General features: G+C 41.1%; 1 protein-coding gene across 3 annotated transcripts in view; it reads right to left on the bottom strand.

Moving 5' to 3' along the window:
• NAV3 (neuron navigator 3) overlaps window positions 1–22,907 on the bottom strand; it is an 859,400-nt gene extending 836,493 nt beyond the window's left edge. For all 3 annotated transcript variants that reach the window (XM_057487521.1, XM_057487524.1, XM_057487525.1), the window contains exon 1: window positions 21,404–22,907. The gene's annotated coding sequence lies outside the window, so the exon portion shown is untranslated. The remainder of the gene's footprint in view (window positions 1–21,403) is intronic.
• Between the last annotated feature and the right edge of the window lie 251 nt (window positions 22,908–23,158).

Raw genomic sequence — 23,158 nt, 5'->3', positions numbered from 1 at the left:
GGAGAAATACAGACCTGCTGACACCTTGATTTTAGGACTTCTGAACCTGCAGAACTATAAGAAATTTGTTATCTTTTTAATTTATAAGTGTAACAAATTTATTATGACTGTTTTAAGCTACTACCTTGGTGGGAATTAGTTACAGCAGCTAATACTCCTACAACAGTAGGAGGATACTAATATACTGCCTTATGAATATATGAAATGGGAAAATATGTGAAAAATGCATGGCACATAATAGACACTGAACAAATGATGGTTGTTGAATTATACTTGAGAGATGCCAGTGACTACAGAGACCACATGCCTCTCAGAGAATCGGCAGGCATCTAGTACTACCTTGCAGCTCATGTCTTTTACCTCTGGCAGCCAGTATGTCTCCTACCATGTATCAAACACTTATACGTAGATACCTTCCTCTAAGCATTCTTTCTCAGATAATTGCTCCTGAAACAGTCCAGATAACCAAATGAGCCGGAAAGAGAGGTACCATCAACTCAGCAGCAGCTGAAATCCAAAGATGAGCAGAACCTGGGCCAGAATATCACAAGCCCAAGGCAGTCTTGCACCTCAAAGCTAGAAAACCCACAGTGCATTGAAAAGAAATAACAGAAAGCAAGGTACTTGCCTCCGGCCAGGTCTAAGACCATTCACTGAGCCTACAAACCTGATGGCATCCATGCTGAGGAGCTTCCCAAGGATCACTGAACAGGGCAAGGACACAAAGATGCCAAAGCCCACCCAGGCAGTGATGAGGGAACATGCAAATACAGGGCGAGTCATAAAAGCATGCTCCCCTCCCTCCTGTCCCAGCTCACAGCCAGTGTGGCTGAAGCATGGCAGTTTCTCCTGGCAGCATGTCCCCTAGTGCATCAGTAACATTGGAGGAGGTGCTGACTTCACTCCACTTCTCTGCGAGGAGCTTCAACTCCTGCTGCCTGCATGCTAGAGGTCTAAGGAAGAGGCAGCCTTAATCGCAAGAACTGTACCCAGTGGTTAGGGTGATCTCAGGAACAACACTCCAAATCATGCACAAGAAGATGGATGGGACATCTGCAGTAAAGAGCCTGGGCGGTGGGAGAGTGAGGGAAGAGTACAGCCCAGAAACAAGGGGACAGAGAATAACTGAGGGAATCAACCATTTAGTTGCACTGGGACATTTGTAGGCAAGTCAGGGCTGTCAACTTCTTGTGTACCTTCATATACCCCCCACCAAAACAGCCTTATTCTCATGCTGCATGTGACCTACGGGCTCAGCACTAGGATATTATCCCTTGTGATTGCAGAGTTTCAGGGAACAGCCCAATCACTTTTCTGGGCACACGGAAGAATTTCTGATCTGATGTTTATTTGTAATGACTACATGTTTCCACTGTTAAAATTATATTCTGCAGGTTCGGGTCTTTCAGACAAGAAACAATAAAATGATTAGAAGAAAAAACATTTGCCCAGCATCCTATTCCAGATGGAGACAAAATATGAGTTAAGAAAGGCAAGAACAAACAAGAAGGTGAAGCCCATAGGTGACGCCCCACTGCAGTAGGTGGGATCGCATCCTTTTCCTCCCACTAGAGTTTGCATCTGCCTATCACCTAGGATTTGCATGTGCCTAACATCTTCTGGACATGAAAATGTGGCAGGGAATTCCCACCTGGAGGCAAATGATGGATGGAATGTACAGATGGAAAGTCAGAATTTTCAAATTATGTCCAGGGATCCCTCAGGAACTTTGAGTGGAGTGTGTGTGGAAGGGAGGGAGAGAATTGGAATCACATCCCCATCCATGCTTCAAACTAAATTTGCCCTTTGTTTTACCTTTTGGGCTTCTTGAAAAGTAAAAACATCTAATCTAATCCATCTCATCTCACCAACCAACCATGGCGAATGGTTCTCCAACCACTCATTTGCTTTCAGAATATGACCACATCTGTTTAGAAAGCATTTGTTATTATGTGCCTCTAAAAAAGATTCTGCCTTTTCTCCCAACCCTGCACAAGTCCCATTTGGGCCATTAACATCTAAACAGGACTCCTTGCTAATTAGGGGAAAGAGACTTCTGAAGAAGGGATAACCAGTTCCTGGGACTGTCCAGGTTTATGCCTGATGAGCCACTGTAATTCTGAAAAGCTCCTCCATAAAGCAACAAAATTATATAGTCACCCAAGTTAGACAGGTTACAGATCTGCCTAAGAGACAGTGTTTCTATCGGGGTCAGCCAGTATGAGAATATGATTCATAAGAGTCTTCCTACTATACAGTACTATTATCAGATAGATAATGTTCTATTTATTTGCTTTTTGTTATTGTTTCACCACATGAGAAAGAACTCCATATAACCCAAAAAAGGCAGGGAAGAAATTTAAATGGCCACTGGATATTTTTCCTAATTTTATACCACACTGATTCTTTGACTTGAGCTTTATTCAAATACCATAGAGTTTATTTATATGATCCTTTTGAAAAGTTACATTAGACATTTCTTTAGTAGAGTTATACCTTAAATTGAGGCATAAAAACTACCTGGGAATAGCTTAGAGATATATATACCAGAGTATATAAGAATTCCATTATAAACAGGGTCCCTACTTCTAGATTTTCAATTTTACTTACTTTTGAGTAATGCAAATAGAATAAAATTATGAAGTTGAATGCACAATCTGCATTCATTTTAGTATGAAATGTGAGATTTCAAAGTAATTTCCTCCTTGTTTCCATAAACCAGTCCTATAAATCTTAGGGGAATATTTACAGTCCTCTTCCATTTTTAGGAACACTTTGAGGGCATAAACCTCATCATGGGTGTTTCAGGACAACTCTGTATATCTGACACCCCTAACCTGCCATGGTAGTTGTTATCGCTGCCTTTCAGAACATGACCTTGTCTGTTCATAAAGCGTTCCTTATTTTGTGCCCTTTTGAAAGGCACTCTGCCTTTTTCCCCAGCCCTGCATTTGGGCCACTGACATCCAACAGGACTTCTTGCTAGCTAGGGGAAGGAGATTTGAGATTCACTCCAACTACACGTTGCCCTGCAAATGCTGGCCCCACCACATCACCTCAGCATAGCCATGCTGCCTCCACAAGCAGAGGCCTGCCTAAAAAATGCAAATGCAGACAGAGAAGAATGAGGATTATGAAAAACCCCTTATCTCCCAATACTGTATGCGCCCAGGTTCCCAGCAATATGCTAAGTTGTTGTGGAAAAATCTTGTCAATCTCTGCTATTTTCCTAAGGCTCAGAAGAAACCTTGCCGGCGACAGAAGAAAAACTAAACAGTAGAAGTAGGCAGGAAGTTAGGAACAGTAATGAGAAAAGCTACAGCATATCTTCCAATAGTTCTTGGATTTTGGAACAATATGTAATTTTCTCAACTCTTGGATCTTTAACAAGCATTTATTGCATGTGCTCAGGGTAACAGATGCCTGAGATATGACTTCCCATGTAACTAAGACTGCACTGTACATAGGAAGATGAACAATTACTTCACCTGGGCAGTCACACTGTTTTTGAATTTCCTAGTTCCTATGCAGGGATCTGGAGGGAAGGAGACCTGTATTCCTTTCTCCATTCCAACACTGACCTGCTTGCACAAAACAGGTTATATGCTACTGACTTTGCAGAAGTGTAAGTTATTTTGGAAATATCTGAAGCCATGGCTTCTAAGAAGGACCACAGGAAGTTTGTACACTCTCTTCTAGAACAGCCAGGAAATTTTCCTACAACAAACTGATGCTGCTGAGGAGACAGGTTGTACTCTTGGCCTTCTGAGCCTCAGGACACCTGGAAGACCAGGAGAGATGAGGTTAGTGCAAAATGGGAAACACGGAGATTAGAGAATTTCATGGCAGGAATGAGGTGGTGATTCCCTTCCCTACATGCAATCAAATGTTCTCGTATTCCTCCTGAAGTAATGAGCAACTATTTCAAAATTTAAGGCATATACAATTTAACCTTGTTAACATGGCTTCCTCAAGGACTGTTTTGTGGGGGGAAAAAAAGCATTCAGGACTGTACACTTATAGAATTATTCCTCCCCAGTCATTTGCTTGGCAGGAAAACCTGATCTACTTTACATAATTAGCTGATTAAAAGTGGCATTTGATTGAACCCTAGCTATACAAAGTGATCTTGAGCTAACTGAAAAACACATTCAAACCCTTCAATTGACAATATTTGTGTTTGGGATAATGTATCTTTAGTCAAGGATGGGATAAATATTCCTATTTAAACAATTTCAACACCCATAATAATGTATTTATTCATCCCAGAGGTGGGTTTTTATTATCCTTTTCAAGAATGAAAAAATATGATAGTACCCTAAATCACAAGCTCCTGAGAAAAATGAGCAAATTGTCCACAATGATCCTTTTCGGTGAAAATGGAAACAACCTCATACCTGATCTGTCTATAATGTATGTAAGAGACTGTATCATGTAACTGTAATTCACCATCACTGCTGAGTCTGCAGAAGCCTGTGTCAGAGATGAGACACAGTGACCCCAAAACACAGTAGAAAAGGAGTGCTTTGAAGAAAATATGTCCTTCCATTCATGCTTCCCTAATATAACAAGCAGATCCTGCTTTTTTTCCCCCTTCAACTGTCATTACTGATTTTAAAACATGTATGATTGAGAATGCCCCAGAAGTAATGAGTAATATAAGCCTAACCCCACTGCCTTAGCAACTACGTGCCTTTCTTAATCACAGTTGTGAATTCAAAAATCTAGATGTTAGTGAAATTTGGTTTTAATTCTACTCTACCACTTCTGTGAGTTCAAATAATTCAATAATTCAAACTTTATTCCAAGCTTCAATTTAGTTACCTGTAAATTGGGGCAAATTCATGTACTACATACCTTCCAAACTTGAAATTATCACATGCTTAAGTACTTCATAAGAAAGCAAAATAATGATATAAATGCAACAACACAGTACCAAATAGGTATTTGCTGTTGACATGAATTGCCATGGGAACAGTAAAATGTTCTTCTGCAGTCTTCCTAGAGATGTTCTCTAAACCAATCTATAGAAAGAGGAAATGATTTATTGTATCTCGTGTACTTTGAAGGCTACCATTTTTTAAATTGTTTTTAACTAGAATATAAAATAGAATTTGAGCACTTCAAGTCACCAGGCCTTAGGGACTATTCTGTCACCTCTCAGAGATGGTCTGACCCTGGTCATGGGCAATTTTAATTTACCCCCATTGTCAGAGCTAGCGATCATGGGCCCTTGGCCAAATCAATCAGGCCCCAGAGAAGAATGAAACCACTCTGAACAGGCAGCAAATGAATCTGGTTTAAAAGTCAGAAAAAGTTACCAAAAAAAAGACAGTTGACTGCAATAGCATGAAATTGCTCCCCCTTATACACAAAGCTAATCAATTAGCAGTAAATTGTTAGAACCTTACCATTTTGCTTGATCATTTTGAAGCTTCCAAAGCCTCCCCCTCTAATATATAGCTGTGAACTGTGTTTCCAGAAACAGACACTGGCAGGTCAGTCCCTCCGTTCCCCTCTATTACCCTCTCTCAGTCCAGCAAAGCTTCACTCCCTATTCAGACCAGACTTAACACTACTTGGCTACACACACAAAAAAAGAAATCTGTGTAAGCAGGATCCTTCCTACCCATAAAGCCATTTGCCCACAGTGTTCCTGTCATGCCCAAAGATCCGAGCATATCTGGAGGCTGAAATGTAAATGGGATTTTTTATTTGCTGAGCATGACAGGAGGGAAAATAAAATGTAGAACTACAATTCTCACAATTAGAACTCAGCCAATTTATTGTCCACTGACTGGGTGCTGAATTTCAGTCTATTCTTTTGATGTAACTCACACAAAAGTAAGAAAAAAAATCTGAACATGAAGCATACAACACAAATTCTATTACAGTGAAAGCAGGAAAACACACAATGAAACCTTTTTCTAACTACAAGGTCATCCTTCTAATTCATGGAATTCATTTAATCCTGAGGCCCAATTCAATGTGTTCCCCTCTACAAATAAACCCTCACAGGTTCCAAACAGGAGCCCAAAGAGGGGGTTTAGAATGCAAATGAGAAAACAAACAGTAACAAGGCCACTCAGAAATTGCTTCTTTTGGGTAAGAAACATAAAAGAAGCATTTTTCTAATTTAAATATCTTTTAAAGGGCGATAAACTGCTTTATCAAAAAATCAAACTGTAACTCCAAGAAAAAAAATGAAACTAATAACATGTGCTCGAGGGTAATTTTCAAGGGCTTGGACCTGTAATTCAGCACCCACTTCTTCTCATTAATGGCACCAACTCATCATCATGAAAAAATTCTCTAGACTATGCCTTCCTGTGGTGCTTGTGATTCATGTGACTGGGAGAGTAACAGTTACTCATCATTCAATCTTGAGTCACTGCTCAGCAAAAAAAGACCAAGGTCTGACTTCACCTCTGTATTACGTTTAACAGATCATACGAGAAGCTACAAACATACAAAAGTCCTGCTGTTTAGGTTAACCTGATGAAACAGAATGTTTCAATATTAATTGGAAAGTCAGTAAAATCACTCCCCAATAAAAAAAATTGGCACGGTTATTACCTTAAAAATCTTGCTGCAATAGGGAGAAAACTTGAAACACTTTTTAAAATTGCAAAGAAAACATAATTACCAATGAATAAGACTATATGGATATGCAATGCAGTGTCCATCTTTCCATCTTATAACAAGATTTTATTTTTTTTAATTAACAGAAAGACCAGTGATATATATATAAAATACATCTTGGTATATAAGCATTCTCATATTGTTGGAATGTTTTTGTTTTTGAAATACTTTGTACTCACTCACTCATACATAATTTTTACCAATTGCAGCACTAAATCAGTCTTTCATCCTTTTCTGAAATTTTTAAATTACATTTAAGTGTTTACTGTCAGTTGTATCATAATATCTAAGTACGGTATGTGAAGGATTTCTTTAATGAATATTCAAATACACTTATGGTTATCCACATCTCACAGATAATTATTCAGTCTTAGAAGGCAAGCATTCTAAGGGCGAACTTTACAAACATTTTGGTGCCCCGGGCTTCAGCACATGTTGCTTGGGACCAGCTGAGCCATGGCAGAAGCTCTTTCAGTCTCACACATGCCCTGTGTTTCTGCAGACGGCCTTGTGTGATGGGACACAGTAACATTAACTGTGGGGTGGGGTTCCAATAACCTTACCCAAGTTTGGCCGATCCCAGTCAGAACCCCACATGCTGTTGGCTTGCCACACCACCACGTCATTTTTAATTTCTATGTTTTATTTTCTAATGTTCCTTAGTCAAGCAGATATGTTAGACAATCTCAGATTTCAAAAAATACTTAAAATTCAGCTTCTGGCTTTTGGCCTTTGTCATGAAGTTAAAATAATACCTACTACAATAGACTTTTAAGGACATGACCAGTTCCTACATTGCCAACTTCTTGTTGTATACCTATTAGCTATTCTTAAAACCAAACGCACAGTAAATGGAAATCAGTTACTGTGTACTTTTTATAATAGTTGAGTTCTTTAGCAATAATAGACTAATTCTCACAGTTCTAAGACAGATGCCATTATCATTCCCCCCAGCTTGCCGATGAAGAAACTGAGATTTGGAGAAATTAAATCATTTGTCCACATACACATAGTATATAAGAAGTGTTATCATATTGTGCACACTCAGCTCTTAAACTGATACACGGTATTGCTTCTGCTTTAAACAATTTTATATATTAAGATATTACAATCCTGATATCTACTGGCAAAGGAAATTGTATATATGGCATCCCTGTTTAACATTCTTTAATGATCACTGCTACCTCTAGAACAGAGTACAAGCTTCTTAATCTAGAATTTATACCCTTTCTGGGCGGCTTACTCTTCCAGCTTCGTCATTTTGCACTTCTCCCAAACATACATTTTTGCTCTGGGGACTGATTGTTCCCAAACTTTTCATGTTCCCTTATGTCTTTCTACACTTGCAGAGTCAGATCCTGCATCATCCTACTCCTTTGTCCATCTGGCAGGTTCCCACTCATCTTTCATGACTCAGTTCAAGCATCTCTTCTCTGGGCATCCTGCCCCAATGCCTGGCCACCAGGCAGCATGGCCGCACCCGCCTCTGCTTCCCCTGCACCACTATACATCTAGTCCCACCAAGAAGTTTCATGTTAAAACTACTTGTTGGTCTCCCACCAGCAGTGATCTTCTTAAGAGTAGCTCCTTTGACATCCTTGTCTTTTCAGCAACAGACACGCTTCAAGTAGAAATAAAGGAACAAATGTGTGAACGTCATTTGTGGAGCTGAACAACAATCATCCCCTATGTGCAAGCTCTGGAATTCTAGGACTTTGTGGCTGGCAAGAGCAAACAACCACAAAGATGTGATTTACAGAGAGTAATTCCTGCATTTTGAAATGAGTTTTTAAAAAAGCTCAACATGGAAATCTCATGGTACAGAAACTATCTGTTAGCACAGGTGCAAAGTGGAAAGAGCATGACACTTGTGAGACACTACAAATAGCTTAACACTGGCAGAATGTGAGGTGAGGATGACTAGATCCTTGAGAAGACAGGACCAAGTCCTAGGGGACCGTATGCCATGGAGCAGACTGAATTTCACTTGAGCACTTTACTACCCCATTTTCCAGTTAACATAGCCATCCTTCTATCCCTGCATGTCCAAAACTACCCTTCATGTCTCCACCAAGCAATCTGAATTTTCCCCATTCAGAAGAGCCCTCCTCCTTCTTTTATCTGTTCCTCTCCTCAGATACTTGCACAAGCCTTACCTTACCTGCTGGACATAAACTTATTAAGGGTAATGTTTTTCCCCTCACTAACCTCTAGCACATAGCCCAGAGCCCAATACACTGTGATGTGAGTAAGGCACTCTCTAGGTTCTAAATCTATTTTAAATATATATTAGCTAAAATTTGATAGCATCAATAAGTGTTAAAACAAATTAATGATTAAGTATCATAGAAATTACAGGACTTAGTGGATTTCAAGTGAGAAAATTTCTCTCCAGAGTTCCCAATATTCTGTTTTTCACTTGGGCACCTGATCTAGACAAAATGATTTAAAACTGCATAAATAGCCATTTCATGATTGACTACAAGACAAGAGGTCTCAAAACAGTCATTAGAGAGCAAGTTATAAGTATTTGAATCACAATCACTTTTATCAAAAGCTAAGGAAAGATTTCACATATATCACACTGAAGATGTTGGTCAAGCAAAGTACTATGTTATGGGTAGGGGAATGCGGGTGTTGGGGCAAAGAAGAGGTATGTCTCAGGAAAAAAAGCTTAGATTCACACATTTGATCATAAACTATAGCTCAAAACCTACCAGTTTTCTAGAAAACGCAGAAAAACAATACACACACACACACACACATACATGCCAGGCAGAGTAAGACACTCTCTCAGCATATGGATCTCAAAAGAATCAATAGGACAACTAATGTTCCTGAAATTTCAGCAACAGATCAAGGACTGTGCAAGATAGATGCTCAAGTTAGCATCTGCATTTGAATCAGAGCTAATATCACCATTCTGAACTATTTCTCTGAAAATATAACCTTCAAACATGAATCAATTACAACTATTTCATAATAATGATGTTTTATGATATATTATTTATGATATTTAATGTACAATTGTTAATATAACTAATATATATTGTTATGTCATATTAAATATAATTGTATTGTACATTTTAATAACATTAACCATAATGTTAAATATATTAGATAATATAATTTAATGTTAACATTGAAATTAATATGTATTATTTAAAACAATGGAAATACACCACACTAGTACAGCATCACAGGAAAACAAACACTACATTTTTAGTGTAAACTGCTGCCCTGTATTCTAAAGTACGCTTCAGACCTTGGGGGGTATTTTCAGGGAATTTTCCATACATAGACTTTGCCCTGAATTCTTCCATGAGGAGGAAGACATGGATACCCCTTCCTCACTTAAAATTTCTAAGAAATCAAATGGCTGACAACAAGGTGCGTGGGTGAGCCCAAGGGCACCCAGCCTTTCTGGTGGGACAGTCACTCCAGTTGCCGCCTCCCTTGGAGATGTGGTGCAGGGGGATTTCTGGTAGCCACAGGGAAGAGGCAGTATTGCTGCCACATTCACACAATCCCCCACAATCTACTTCCTCCCCTCCAGCCCCAAGCGCACAGAAGGAAACAGGGACAGGAGGCGGCTGCTCAGGAATAAGTATGATCAGCAAGGACCAGCATGCCCATGCACACTGCTTTACAGTTTGAGTCCCTTCAAAGATGTACTTTAATCTGACTTACAGAGGACCAAGGCCTGTGGTCAGCCAAGCTGGCCAGAGCCATCACTGACCAATGTACGACTCATAAAGGCCATGGAAATGAATACAAAGAATCAGCAAAGGCTTAGGTATTAGAACAGTAACTATTAAAAGGCTTTCTTCTAAGGAGCACTTCCTCCATGATTAAATATTCAAACACCATAAGGTTCTCCATTTAAAACATTAAGATTCCTGATTCCTTCTACAGGTCCACAGTCTCTAAGTGCAGTCCATAATCTAAAAGCTCTGAAAAATCAAAAGTTTCTTTTATAACCCAATCTACAGTAAAATTAGGGTATAGTCTTTATCTCACTGTATTAGTTTTCTGTCACTGCCCTAATAAATTACCACAAATGCAGTGGCTTAAAACCACACAAATGTATTGCCCTGCAGTTGGGAAGTTGAGAAGTCCAGCAGTGGTCTCACTGGGCTAAGCCGAGTCGGCAGGACTGCAGTCCTTTCTGCAGGCACCAGGCGGGAACCCATCTCCCGGCCTCTTCCAGCTCCCAGAGGCCGCCCGCATTTCTTCAGCCGCGGTCTCCCCCAGCCCCCGCAAGTTTCAAAGACAGTAGTGGAGCAAACTCTCACCCTGCTCCCACCATCATGCCTCCTCCTCCAGCCACGGCTGGGGAAGGATCTCTGCTTTCTAGGACCCGTGTGACTGGATCATGCCCACCCCAATAATCCAGAACCATGTCCCCATCTCAAAGACCTTCAACTTTAATCACAAATGCAAAGTCCCTTTTACCATGGAAGATGACATATTCACAGGTTCTGGGGATTGAGATGTGGACATTTTGGGACAGGGCATTATTCTGTCTACTACTCCCACTTATTCTGAATATTCATACATTTTCTTACAGAAATAGTCGTTTGATTCAGATGTTGCCACAGGCCACACTGGGATTGTTATAATGTACATATATATATATACGCACACTGTATATCATATATGTACACACACACAAACGTGTGTGTGTGTGTGTGTGTGTGTGTGTGTGTATGTACTTTGTTGTCTTTCTAAAATATGAAGAAGTCCCAATTACGAAATGCTTTTCTCTGAAATGCCAACAAGGGATTGGGACCCGCACCATGTCCGAGCACCCCCTCACCAGGGTCACTCTGCCCACTCCCTTCAAAGGAGGGACTGCTCTTCTGATAGTCCAGATCCAAGCACAATGACCGGACTTAAATTATCAGTGGACAGGGTGACTATGCTTTAAAGAGCATAAAACCAGGGTCAACTCCCTCTCTCTTTTGACATCCTAGTTTATACAGGTGTTAAGTTGAAATCAGGAGGCCTCTTGGGGCATGACGATTTCTTTCTTTTTTTTGACTTCCGCTTCCTAAAATGTGGCTACACCAAAGCATGTCAAGACTTCTAAATATATATGTACCTGAACTTGAGCCTAAAGTATGTGCTCTAAACCACCGTTTTCCAAAGAGCCCTGCACTGAGGCACCAGGCGGGAACCCATCTCCTGGCCTCTTCCAGCTCCCAGAGGCTGCCTGCATTTCTTCAGCCACAGTCTCCCTCAGCCCCCGCCAGTTTCAAAGACAGTAGGGGAGCAAACTCTCACCCTGCTCCCACCCATTGACACCATGTCGAGCTATTAATAAAGTAGTATTGGGATCACCATTTGGCTGCTATTGCCTGCATCTTCCTTGGGGACCCTGCACAGAGACAGGTAAGTGGCAGGGAAGATTCAGGTATTTCTGGGACCCTAGCATATTACTATCAAAACCTCACCTCACTTCTTTAACTGTACAAATAGCAAGCATTAACTACAGGAAGTTTATTTAAAAGTTCATGAGATGCATTTCCATTCTGGCAAGGGAAGAAAAATATATTTCCAAAGTATGATATAGACATTTGTCCTGTAGGAAATACACTGAAGAGGTATTATTTATTATTGGATGGCAAGGAAAGGAGAAAGCTATAGGTAATGGCATAATTTCTAATGCAACTTCCTGTGACATTATTGAGAGTTTATCTGCTGAAGGCAGAAAAAGCCTTTGTGGTTATTGAGGCCATACATAGGAGACCTTCAAAAGAGTATTAGCATTTATTAACAGTGCAGAATTCAGGATAACTCTCAATTATGGTAACATAATTTAACCTAATCTTGTGTTGAGCTCAGCCTAGCTGTAATAAATTGTGAAGTCTAGCTATAAATATGCAGCTAAATACTCTGAAAAATGAGAAATTCTAAAAATTAAACACATTCCAACTTCCTCCAGGGCAAAGACCATGTCTTATTTCTGTAACTCTGTTATCCTCATCACCATATAGAGGGCAATTAACAAACACCTATAAACTTCCCTTTTGTTTAAACATCATGTTTACTTTGGGGTAAATTAATACAATGCCAAATGTGCAAAGCACATAAAACAAGCACACAAGATGGGACATGCCATCCAGCAAGTAAACAACAACACACTTATCCAAAGAAATCTAAGAAAATGCTCCCAGACTCTATTCACACTGGCCACATATCCTTTTCATTGGCAACTAGGAATGGTTTTATTTCCACATGCTTCACAAAGAACAGGAAAATCGGATCTGGTTGTTTATCCTCAGTTGTAAAGGTAATTCTTACTGCACACTGTGGTCACACACACAAATATCCAGAACTAGGGACTTCATTAGCTTTCTCCTGAGGCTTGGGATGCAGCATATTTGTGATGTCCTAAAAACTAATTTCTAAATAACTGTTTACTGGTTTTCTGAGAATTTCCAGGTGATGCTTGTTATAATAGTGAATGCATATGCCAACGACCAAATATATATATATATATATCGATTTCAGTTCCCAAAGAGCATGATTTTGGTGTAGGTCAGTGAGCACCATCACTGTTTTATACCAGATTACCTGAATCTGAAAACATTCTTAGGGGCAAGAATCCTATTAGTTATCCTACAAGTCAAATAGCGAAAGTACTAAAACTTTATACTCCAAGAAGGCTGGTGGCTCATTCATGAAAAGGACTTAATATTCACGCCAATCTAAAGTCTCAAAAACCTTACTCCTTAGTATTTTCCAAAGTTCCTAGCACCTACTTTTATGTAGTAAAGACTCAGTCACCTTTCAGATTCTTATGGGATGGTAATTTATTGTAGACAAAATTAAACCCATGAAGAAAAAAGTGAGGTTACTGGATTTTTTTTTTTTTAGTCCTCTGACCCACACAATTTTGGAAGTGCCAAAACTTTATACTTATATAGAATCTATTCTACCTACAATATCCAATTTTTAGATTTCATTAAACTTGTAATATAACAATGAGAAAAACAGATTGGTAATAAATCCAGGCCATGTTTCGGAACATAAACAGCAATACAAACAAATGGCTGAAGTGCAAATGAGACAGGGACCATGGGTGTAGTCAGAGTAGGGTGAGGGCCTCCGGAAAAAGCAAGGCAGGATATTTGCAGTCAGAGCAATGTAACTACATGCAAGGAAACCCCCTACTAAAACTCCACGTTAAACATTCAGCTCTAGGTATTCTTCAGTGAGATCAGTTAATATTCCCCAGATAAAGAAGAGTAGCACATGTTTTTATTATGCTAATCATTTATAATCATGTGTAAGATCCACCTTAGCGTGCTAAAAGGCCCAGATTTATGTGCTGTCTTTCCTCCTTCAGATCTGATGAGGTGATTTTGCAAACTGGGCAACTAACTTAGCAAGTAAGCCCAGGCATAAACAACACAGTAAAAGACAAGAAGGATTCCACCTGAAAGGTAAGATTGCATTTTAATACCCAAGAAGATGTTGGAAATTCTTAACTTACTCTTTAACCAACAATACCTCAGCCCACCTTGGGGGATGAGCAGGCAGCCTTGTTTCATATGCCCCCAGACCAAGATGATGGTATCTCCGGGAGAAATCAACAGCGCAGGAAGTTACTTGTGTTAAATGAATTCAAATATTCTGAGACCATTTAAGAAGTTCAAACCCCTAAGCTTTTTTTCATGTTCTCGAAAAATCCTCATCTGCCTATAAAACCCCTAGACAACGCACCACCCAGGACTCTCTTGTCCCCTCCTGGCATAAGCCAGGACCTCTGTCCTTTCACTTTATCTCTAAATAAAAGCCTGTACCTTGCTCTCCTACCTTGAGTGTTTGTGGAGCTCATTCTTTGGCTTCGTGAACAAGAACCCCGGCATCACAAATACATGAAGAATGGCTGCTTTATGCAATATTATCAGGGCCTCATTTGGGGCATATGACATTTGGGGTGCATTATTTGACCTAGGTCAGTAAGAAACAGAAGAAAAGCTTCTTGACAATGAGAACCCAAATCATACAGTCCTTCAGGGCGTGTTTGGTGGCAGGAGGTAGATGGGACTCTTTGGGGATAACCTGAAAGTAAGCTGTGATACTGTCCCAAAGTTTATCCAAGTATCAACCAAATCATGTCCCAGACCTCAACTCCCAGCCCCTGCTCGATTTCAAAATTCCAAAACAGTTGAATTTTTTAACAAATACATGGTCAAAAAGAAGGGCTGGAATTAAGCTCCCAGCTAGCAACCAATAAAAGAAGAAACATCACATCTTCTGCCCTCATTCAATTATGGATAATGTCCATGAAGATCCATTCTGAGGAGCTAAAAGTATAGATGAAAAGGCTAGAATGCCAGCGATTCAGTGTGGTAAGTGCAGACTTAACACTCTGTTATTCAATGGTACTTATACCTATGTATAAAATAATAAAAACTAGAATTTCTAATAACAACCCTGAGGTAGTTTAAGGTTTTCTTTGATTGCTGGTGCCTAACAAATCACTCCACGATTTGGCAGTTTGAGACAATAAACACTCAGTACATCCAGCAGTTCCCATGGGCTGTGAATTCAGAAGCAGCTTATGAAGATGGCAATGGTTCTGGCTTGAGGTGCCTCGGGAGGATGCAGTCAGCTTATTACCCTGGCCTGAAATCACCTGAAGACTTTACCAGGACTAACAGACCCTCTTCCAAGGCAGCTCCCTCATTTGGCTGTGAGCTGGTGCTGGCTGTTAACAAAAAGATCTCACCTCCTTGCCACATGAAACCTCTAGGGGCTGCTTTGGTGTCCTCACAAAATGGCAGCAGGCTCCTCCCAGAGTGAGTATTCCAAGAGAACAGGGCGAAAGTGGCGCTGTCCTCTACAGCTTAGCCTCAGAAGTCATAAACCATCACAGCCACCACACCCTGCTGACCACACAGAACAACCCAGGCAGTGTGGTAAGGGGTGTCACAAGGCAGGATCGGCGACAGGCAAGGGTCACTGGCGACTCTCTGGAAGCCGGCTACTATGACCTTGAAATAGGCATCCAGGTGAAAGAAAGATAATGCTCGATATAGTTTTAGAACTGTTTATTAGAGCCCAGTTTCTTGAAAAATTCTTTTTAAACATAATATGTATATATTGTTGAGTTGTCATTAAATGCTCAGTGTTAATGATTATCATTTTAATATCGATATTATTGATAGCAGTATCAATATTTTTTAAGAAACAGATATTCTAGATCCTCGAAACCAGAGTGAATTAGAATTTCCAAGGTCAGAGATTCACAGAGTCAGGAAGGATCTTAAGAGGTCGCCTAATTTGTTGAAACTGAATAATGGGGTCCTTGGGAGTCCATTATATCACCCTTTCTACTTTTGTGTTTACTCAAATCTTTACATAATAAAAAAATTTAAAGGAGGAATACAAATCTCATAGATTCATTTTTGCAGACAAGAACATCCCGTCAATATGTAAAGAAATTAACTGATTCAATGCAGCTCTTAAAATTGGAACTCACAGAGGAAAAAAAGCAAGAATGAAACATCCTATTTCTAAACAAATAACACCTTCTCATCAATGAGACTTTAAGTGACATTACACACACACCAAAATAATTATTCAGCAACCTTCTTTAGCAAACTCTGTAGCTTTAGGGTTAGATTAGGCGAATAGTGGACAGTTGTAGCTAATAAATAAACAGCACTATAATATGAAGCTCAAAGTTTCATGTTTGTCAGGTTTTTTTTCTTTAAACTTAAGATTTTACTACTGTAGCTAATCCTGATTTCAAGTTTCAATTGTTGGTTAAAAAAAAAATCCATGGATAATCTTGCCAATACATATAAAAGTGGTTGAGATGAGCTTTTCTAAAACTAAAAAGAATGGATTCCCTCTCTAAAAAAACGTGTTCTCATCATCCAGGCCCCCAGTCATTATTTTCAGCTCCTGAGACTATAAGGAAAAGCTGAGGTGGGGTAGAAGAGTGCGGGAAAGTAGAGAGGGCACAGCTCCTATACGGACAAGTATTACAGTTCACATTAGACTTGGAAGAAAAAATAGCTCTTAACAGAAAAATAACTGTGGCCTGCTGATACATTTCAACACCAGCAGCAGAAACAGCTATAGTATTAGTGAATATGCAATGAATATTTGCTACATGCCAGGAACACTCCTAAATATTATATTAATATATTCTCTCACTTAATCTTCACAAAATTCTTTCTCAACAGCTAGTTTACAGATGGGGTAAGAGACCCAGATTTTAAAAATTACCAAAGATAACCTGGCAGAGGTTGGGATTCAAACTCAAGAAGTCTACCCAGGAGCTAAGTCCCTCAGTCCTGTGGTCCTGCACCATCCTGCCTTAAAGCCAATCAGTACAGTCAGGCAGCCATGTGTTTGATCCCTTCTTAATAAGGTAGCATAAGGTGTTCAATAACATAAATGCTTCTTTAGGTTGGAAAAGAACTCCTAACAGTATGACTTTGTGGTCTTATTTGTATTTGCAACATTAGCACGTAAAAGGAACCATTTCTTCCTCAAGGCTACACCTACAAACCTATAAAAGGTACTAAGTGAGGCTGAGAACTTAGGCGATGTTCCCCAGTAAAGAAAATTGAAAGCGAGATATGAGGACCACAGTTATACATATAAACGGACTACATATAAATATATACAAAAATGAGAGAAATATAAAAGTTTGTTTCAAATCTTCCTGACTATACTTAAACCACCTCTTGTCAATACACTAACTTTCCCCTCTATTCCCAAGAAATGTTTGGCCCTATGTCATGGGCAGTGTTTCCAGACCTTGAAATCTCTAGGTCCCCATTATCTGAAGTATTTACCCAAACTAGTAGTTGTCCCAACTGTATGGCACTTATGACAATGTTACATAGATTAACAAAAAGTATTACTGTACAAACATTGTATAATCTAATGCCTGACCAAGCAGTTTTAAATCTTTACGGAGACCAGACTTACTTTCTCTGAACATGGCAAAATCATTTTACGGTAAGAGAACAGTAAACACATATAATTTTAAAGAGCTGGAATTGTTTTATTTATTTATTTTTAAACAAGACCAGTGAGTTATGTAACCAATTTGAATGATGCTTAAATTCATAATGTATGGTACTGCAATGCTTCTTCTTAGACTTCATCTGGGACAGAGAATGGTGATGACCTACAGAAACTTCACCACCAGAGGCTCATATCAAATATTACTGTTGACAGTCAGACTTGGGAGGAAAAATGAAGTCTCAGCAGAAAGATACCTCTGGAGGTTTTTCCCACCCTGAAGTCCACTTAACCTTACAGAAAATTACTTTTACTTACAGGATGGGAGAGGGAGAGGAGGGGATCTTCAATAATTTTAAAGGAAAAAAGAGGGGGAAATGTATTCTTCACTTGCATTCATGTAAGTAAAAAGATGACACCACTGGGATCAGGCAGTTTTGCATATTATATTATGTGATTAGTCATCTACTACCTATATCCAGAGAACACAGAGAGTAAGAAATAGATTGCTTTCTCCTGAATGGAAGGCAATATTCAGCATCATCACCTATCCATCAATGGTACAAGATCTGCTTTCTCTATTCAGAAATCTCATCTGTTGCTTCTGAACATGTATATATGTGTTTTCTTACCGCCACTGCTTTATCATACAGACACCTGTGTATATATAGGATTATGTCATATGTACATATACATTTGAGAATTCAAAGACAGGAAAAAGATTATTATGCCCATTTTTCTTCTGGAGAAAGCAAAGCTGAGGGACATCTGTGAAAGAGGAGGCCACCACACGAATAACTGTGTGATGCAGTGAACAGCAGGAACATAACCTTAGTCTCTTGCTGCTCCTTCCATACACAGCTCTCTGGCCACCAACATTTCTGAAGCTGACACAGCCTCCCATGTTAGATTTGATGATATTCTCACCCTAATTATCCCAGCTGTACACAAAGTCAGATGAACATGCATACTTCTCTATAAATTATCTTCTATTTTAAAAAGTAACATTGAACACGTGTTTTCTGAGAATTTCATAACACTTCTCAAGTAAATGAGGAACCAAGGGGAATTGCCAAACTAAGCCTGGTAATCACTGTTTTGACTAAAGTCAAAAGTTAACATAAGTCTATACAAAGAAGCCTGCATGCTTATCATATCAAGTCCCTGAATGATCACAAAGTCGGGCTCTGCATCCACACATCAGCTTGCACCCAGGATAACCGTTTCCCATTGCCATGGGTTACAAGGATGAGTCACTTGCAGCCCTCCAGACAACTTATGAGATGTCTTATCTTGTTCCATTTTCAGAATTAACAAAATATACTCTTGGTAATTAGCAGTGCTCAGCAATAGACTCTATTAAAATATCAGATCAAAAACATTTGTTAATCCCTCTACCTGAAAATGAGGACCTGAGGTAAGTAAATTTGAGGGATTTTTCCTATTTTAAAACATAACTCATCATTACCAACCTCTTATTAAATGATCCCTATGTAAATGCAATCTCAAAGGGGTGAGGAGGAGACAGTTTCAGGATCAATGTACTATAAATAAGAGTAATTTATGGCTTGTCACTAACACATCTTTTAAACTCAAATCATACAAAGCTAATTAGAAAAGACTTCATGTTAAATCCTTCATGTACACACACACACACACACACAAAGGAGAGGCACACCAAAATACTAAATGTCCAGGAGCGCATGACATTTCTCAAATCAAGAAGAAAAATGAACATTTTTATTGCATCTACAATTAATTGTGCATTCAAGTTCCATGCAGCCTGCCAGGAGCAGCTTGCAAATGGTGAAGAGAAACCTACTCATCCGAAATTAGAAATTGGGTAAAAACAATAATGTAGAACCAGTACTACTATCACTGATCACTAGAAGGAAGAAGAAAATGTTGGAAGAAAAAAACATGCTTTTGGGATTTCACTGGCAAGAAAGTTTTAAGTCTTTTGTAAACAGTCATCTAAACTGCATAAATATAACTGCCAGTATAAAAAGTATTAGGGGTAGAATTAAAAAGATGAAAACACATTAAAAACCTACAGCTTCTTAATCTGCTAAAGAAAAACAAAGATAACAGTGTGAAGTGATATGGCAATAATAATCTTTTCTTGGTGTGGGTATATTTTCTGTGATATCAGTAGTTTCTCTTCTTCCTGATCTATTCTCTACTCGAAAATCCTTTATTCTATGTTAATAGTTAAATTTAAAAACAAATGTGCAAAGGAAAAGAAGCCAGGAGTGCTCAGTAAAACTGAGCTCTTTTTCTATATAAACTACGTACACCACTGAAATAGAGTGGAGGAAATCATTGAATAGTATTGTTTTCACCCACAAAATACTGTAACCTCAGGAAAACTGGAGAACATGACAACTAGATCTTTGAAAAACAAAAAATCCCTGTAAGTACTATTTCTGGTTAAAGAGAAGTTGTCTTCTATTTTTTTCCCTTTGATGTCACACGATAGAGACATCTTCTATGTCAAAGAAAAACAAAACCACACTGAGGAAGCACCTCAGCATAAAGACAGAATGGGTCGCAGAAGGGGTCCTAGAGTGGCTCCACTTACAATTAAGTTTTAACATAGACCCACCTAGTTACACACGTGCTAAGAACCCCCTTTTATTTTACTTTCACATCTTCAGTACTAGAGTCTGAATCTAGTTATGTATGTCACACAGGAGTTGCTACAGCTTATTTAGCCTTTTGGGGAGGTCTGTCGGTGCCCCACCCCCCACCCCAAACCCCCTTGATTCTCTTAAGCACCTTCAACCAGAGGTTGGCGCTTCAGCCAGCTCTGACGTCAGGAAGCAAGCTTCTGACCGTTAATTATGATCCACTCATTCCAGTGAATGGGAAGTGCAAAACTAAATGAGGTTTAAATATGAGATGATTAAGATAATAGAAGTTGCATGTTCCTCATAAATCGGGGTGAGGGGTAATGGCTCTCAAGTTCCCTAAAAGGAAATATCAAATAGAGGACAGAACACATGGATAGTTTAAGACGGAAGTTTCTCTTGAATAAGACTGGGTTTTTTAAAGCACAGATTTCTTTATACCCACGGATTATGTGGATTTAAAACAAATGCAGCCCTTACAATACATATCATACTTGAGCACGGAAGCGAGCTGCGGAACTCTGACATACAGACGCCCAGCCTAGAATGCATTTCTGCAGAATCAATAGGCTCAGGAAACAAATACGCTGATGGATAAGGACGCGTCTGAAAATGACCAGGTCGAGGTGGCCACGCTGCAGGTTTCACAGCTAGCTCTTCCCATGCCGGCCGAACGAAAGGATCGCAAGCGGTCCCCCTTTCTTTAATTTTATGAGGGAACGGGAACGAGGAGACGAGGGGAGGAAAACGAGGGAAGGGAGAGAAGAGAATGGAGCTGGCGATGAGGAGAGGAAGAAAGCAGCGCGCACGGGGAAGGAGGAGAGAAGCCCAGGCGGCGCGGCGGAGGAAGGGAAGCGAGGATGTGCGGGCGCTCGCCGGTCCCCGGCCCGCGCCCCCCGCGCCCTCCCCGGACGCGCCCAGCGCGAGCCGGGAAACCCACAGGCGGGCGCGGGAAGCCGCGCGGCCCGGGGGGAGGCGGTCGGGGCTGGGCGCGCAGCGGGGCGACCCCGCGGCGGGCACCTGGCGGGAGCGCCGCCGCGAGCAGCCGGCGGCGCGGGGCGCGCGACCTCCCACAAAAGGAAGTTTGGAGGCAGCGCCGCGGCTCGCGGGCGAGGCGGAGGTCGCGGCGTTACCTGGCGAGGTGGAGCCGGCGCGCGCGGATCCTCGGGCTCGCCAGGGCGCCCCCGGGTCAGGTTCCTATGGAAATCGTCTGGAGCAGGAGGGAAGAAACAGACCAGAGCCCCGGCACATCCTCGTCCGCCCGTTGGAGACCGCCGGGGCCGCGGGCGCGGGCGCGGGACCGGGCGCGGCGCCTCCCCGGCCCGCCGGGCTCTTCCTTCCCCCCTCGGCCGGGCCGCGCCTCCCCGCGCCGCCGAGCAGCCCGCGGGCCGACGAGCCCTCCGCGGCGCGCAGCCGGGAGCGGGAACGGGGGCGCGGGCGGGCTCGCAGCCGCCGGCCGGCCGAGGCGCCGAGGGGCGCTGTTTTCCCGGCGCGCAGCTGCGATTTAAAGAGACAGCGCGTCGCGGGGCCTGGGCGGCCGCGAGGAACTGAGAACGCCGCCGTCTCCGCCCCAGCGCCGGGCACCGAGCAGGCCCCGGGAGAAAAGTTTGTCCTGCGGGACCGCGGCAGGGGCGCGTGAACACCGGCCTCCGCCTCCGTCCAGTATAGGACACCGGCTGCAAGGAAGGAGTAAGAGGGGGGATTTTCCCTCCCTTGGAGACTAAGGGGGAAAGTGATTTGTATGCTCAACAAGTCACGCACCTATTTTCAGCTGCGCTCGTTTCTGTCCTTGTGCACCGACGTTTTCACTGAAAGCACGGAGACAAATGTGGGTTCCCTCCCCGTTCTATGTCAGACTTCTAAGCAGAGACACATGGGCTTGGAGGAAGGTGGTGGCGGGAAGATATAGCTGTCAGATATCTTGGAAATATTTTCTCTTTCTCTTCCCAGTCAACCAGCATCACCTTTTCCCTTCCCTGTCAGCCCTCTCGTCCGGCAGCATCTGACAGGTCACCTTCCCCACAGGCACCTTTTCTCTGCAGCTATGAATACAAGCCTGCCTCTGTTACTGAGAATTAGCAAGAATCTAACAGAAAGCAGCATCTAGTCTGGCCCTTTTCTATACCTGGCTTAAAACCAGCTTTTCAGTGGGCAGCTCCAGCACTGCTATTGCAAATAAGGCTCACATTTGTACTATTCCCAACATACAGCCCAACCAGATGTGTTTATAAATTTACATGGTTTAATGCCATCACGTATCGGTTTGGATTATCAGAGACATCATGACCCAGTCAATGTATTTTGTTTTTCTATCACTTTTCACTGCTTTATATACTAAACAGCTTTTTTTGTGGTTCCAGTTCAGTCCAAATTTTCTCCTGGGAGTGTAGGGAATAAGGGGAGCTTTCCTGTGGTCTTTTCTAGATCAGCCAAGCTGATTCCACAGTCATTCTTGCATAGAGTGGGTACCATATAAATGTGGATGACACTCTATTGAGTAGGTAGAATGTGTTTGCAGAAGGAATGAACCTACACTTAGACTATCAACACCTTGTAGGCATAAATTATTCCTCTTAGACCTTATATATTTTATGAGCCCTGCACAAAGCATGGATGCTACATTCTAACTCAATTGTTAGATATCTCATCTCTACTTATTGACTTACCCTACCCCCAGCACTCACACCTGCTCCATGGGCCATCTTCCTCGTCCTTTGTCTTGCTTTCAGAGACTTCAAAACAAAAATAATAGTCTAGGCAAAATCCTTTCCTCAGTTCCCCATTTCTTTCAGGAAAATAACCAGATTTCTTATTGTGGTAGAGAACTGTTTCCCAAACTTCAACATGCACCAGAATCACCTGGAGGGCTTATTGGACCAATGATTTCT

The sequence above is a fragment of the Manis pentadactyla genome, chromosome 10, assembly GCF_030020395.1.
Source record: "Manis pentadactyla isolate mManPen7 chromosome 10, mManPen7.hap1, whole genome shotgun sequence".
NCBI lineage: Eukaryota > Metazoa > Chordata > Mammalia > Pholidota > Manidae > Manis > Manis pentadactyla.
Note: the sequence above shows the minus strand (reverse complement) of the source record. Positions and strands in the feature narration are given on the sequence as shown.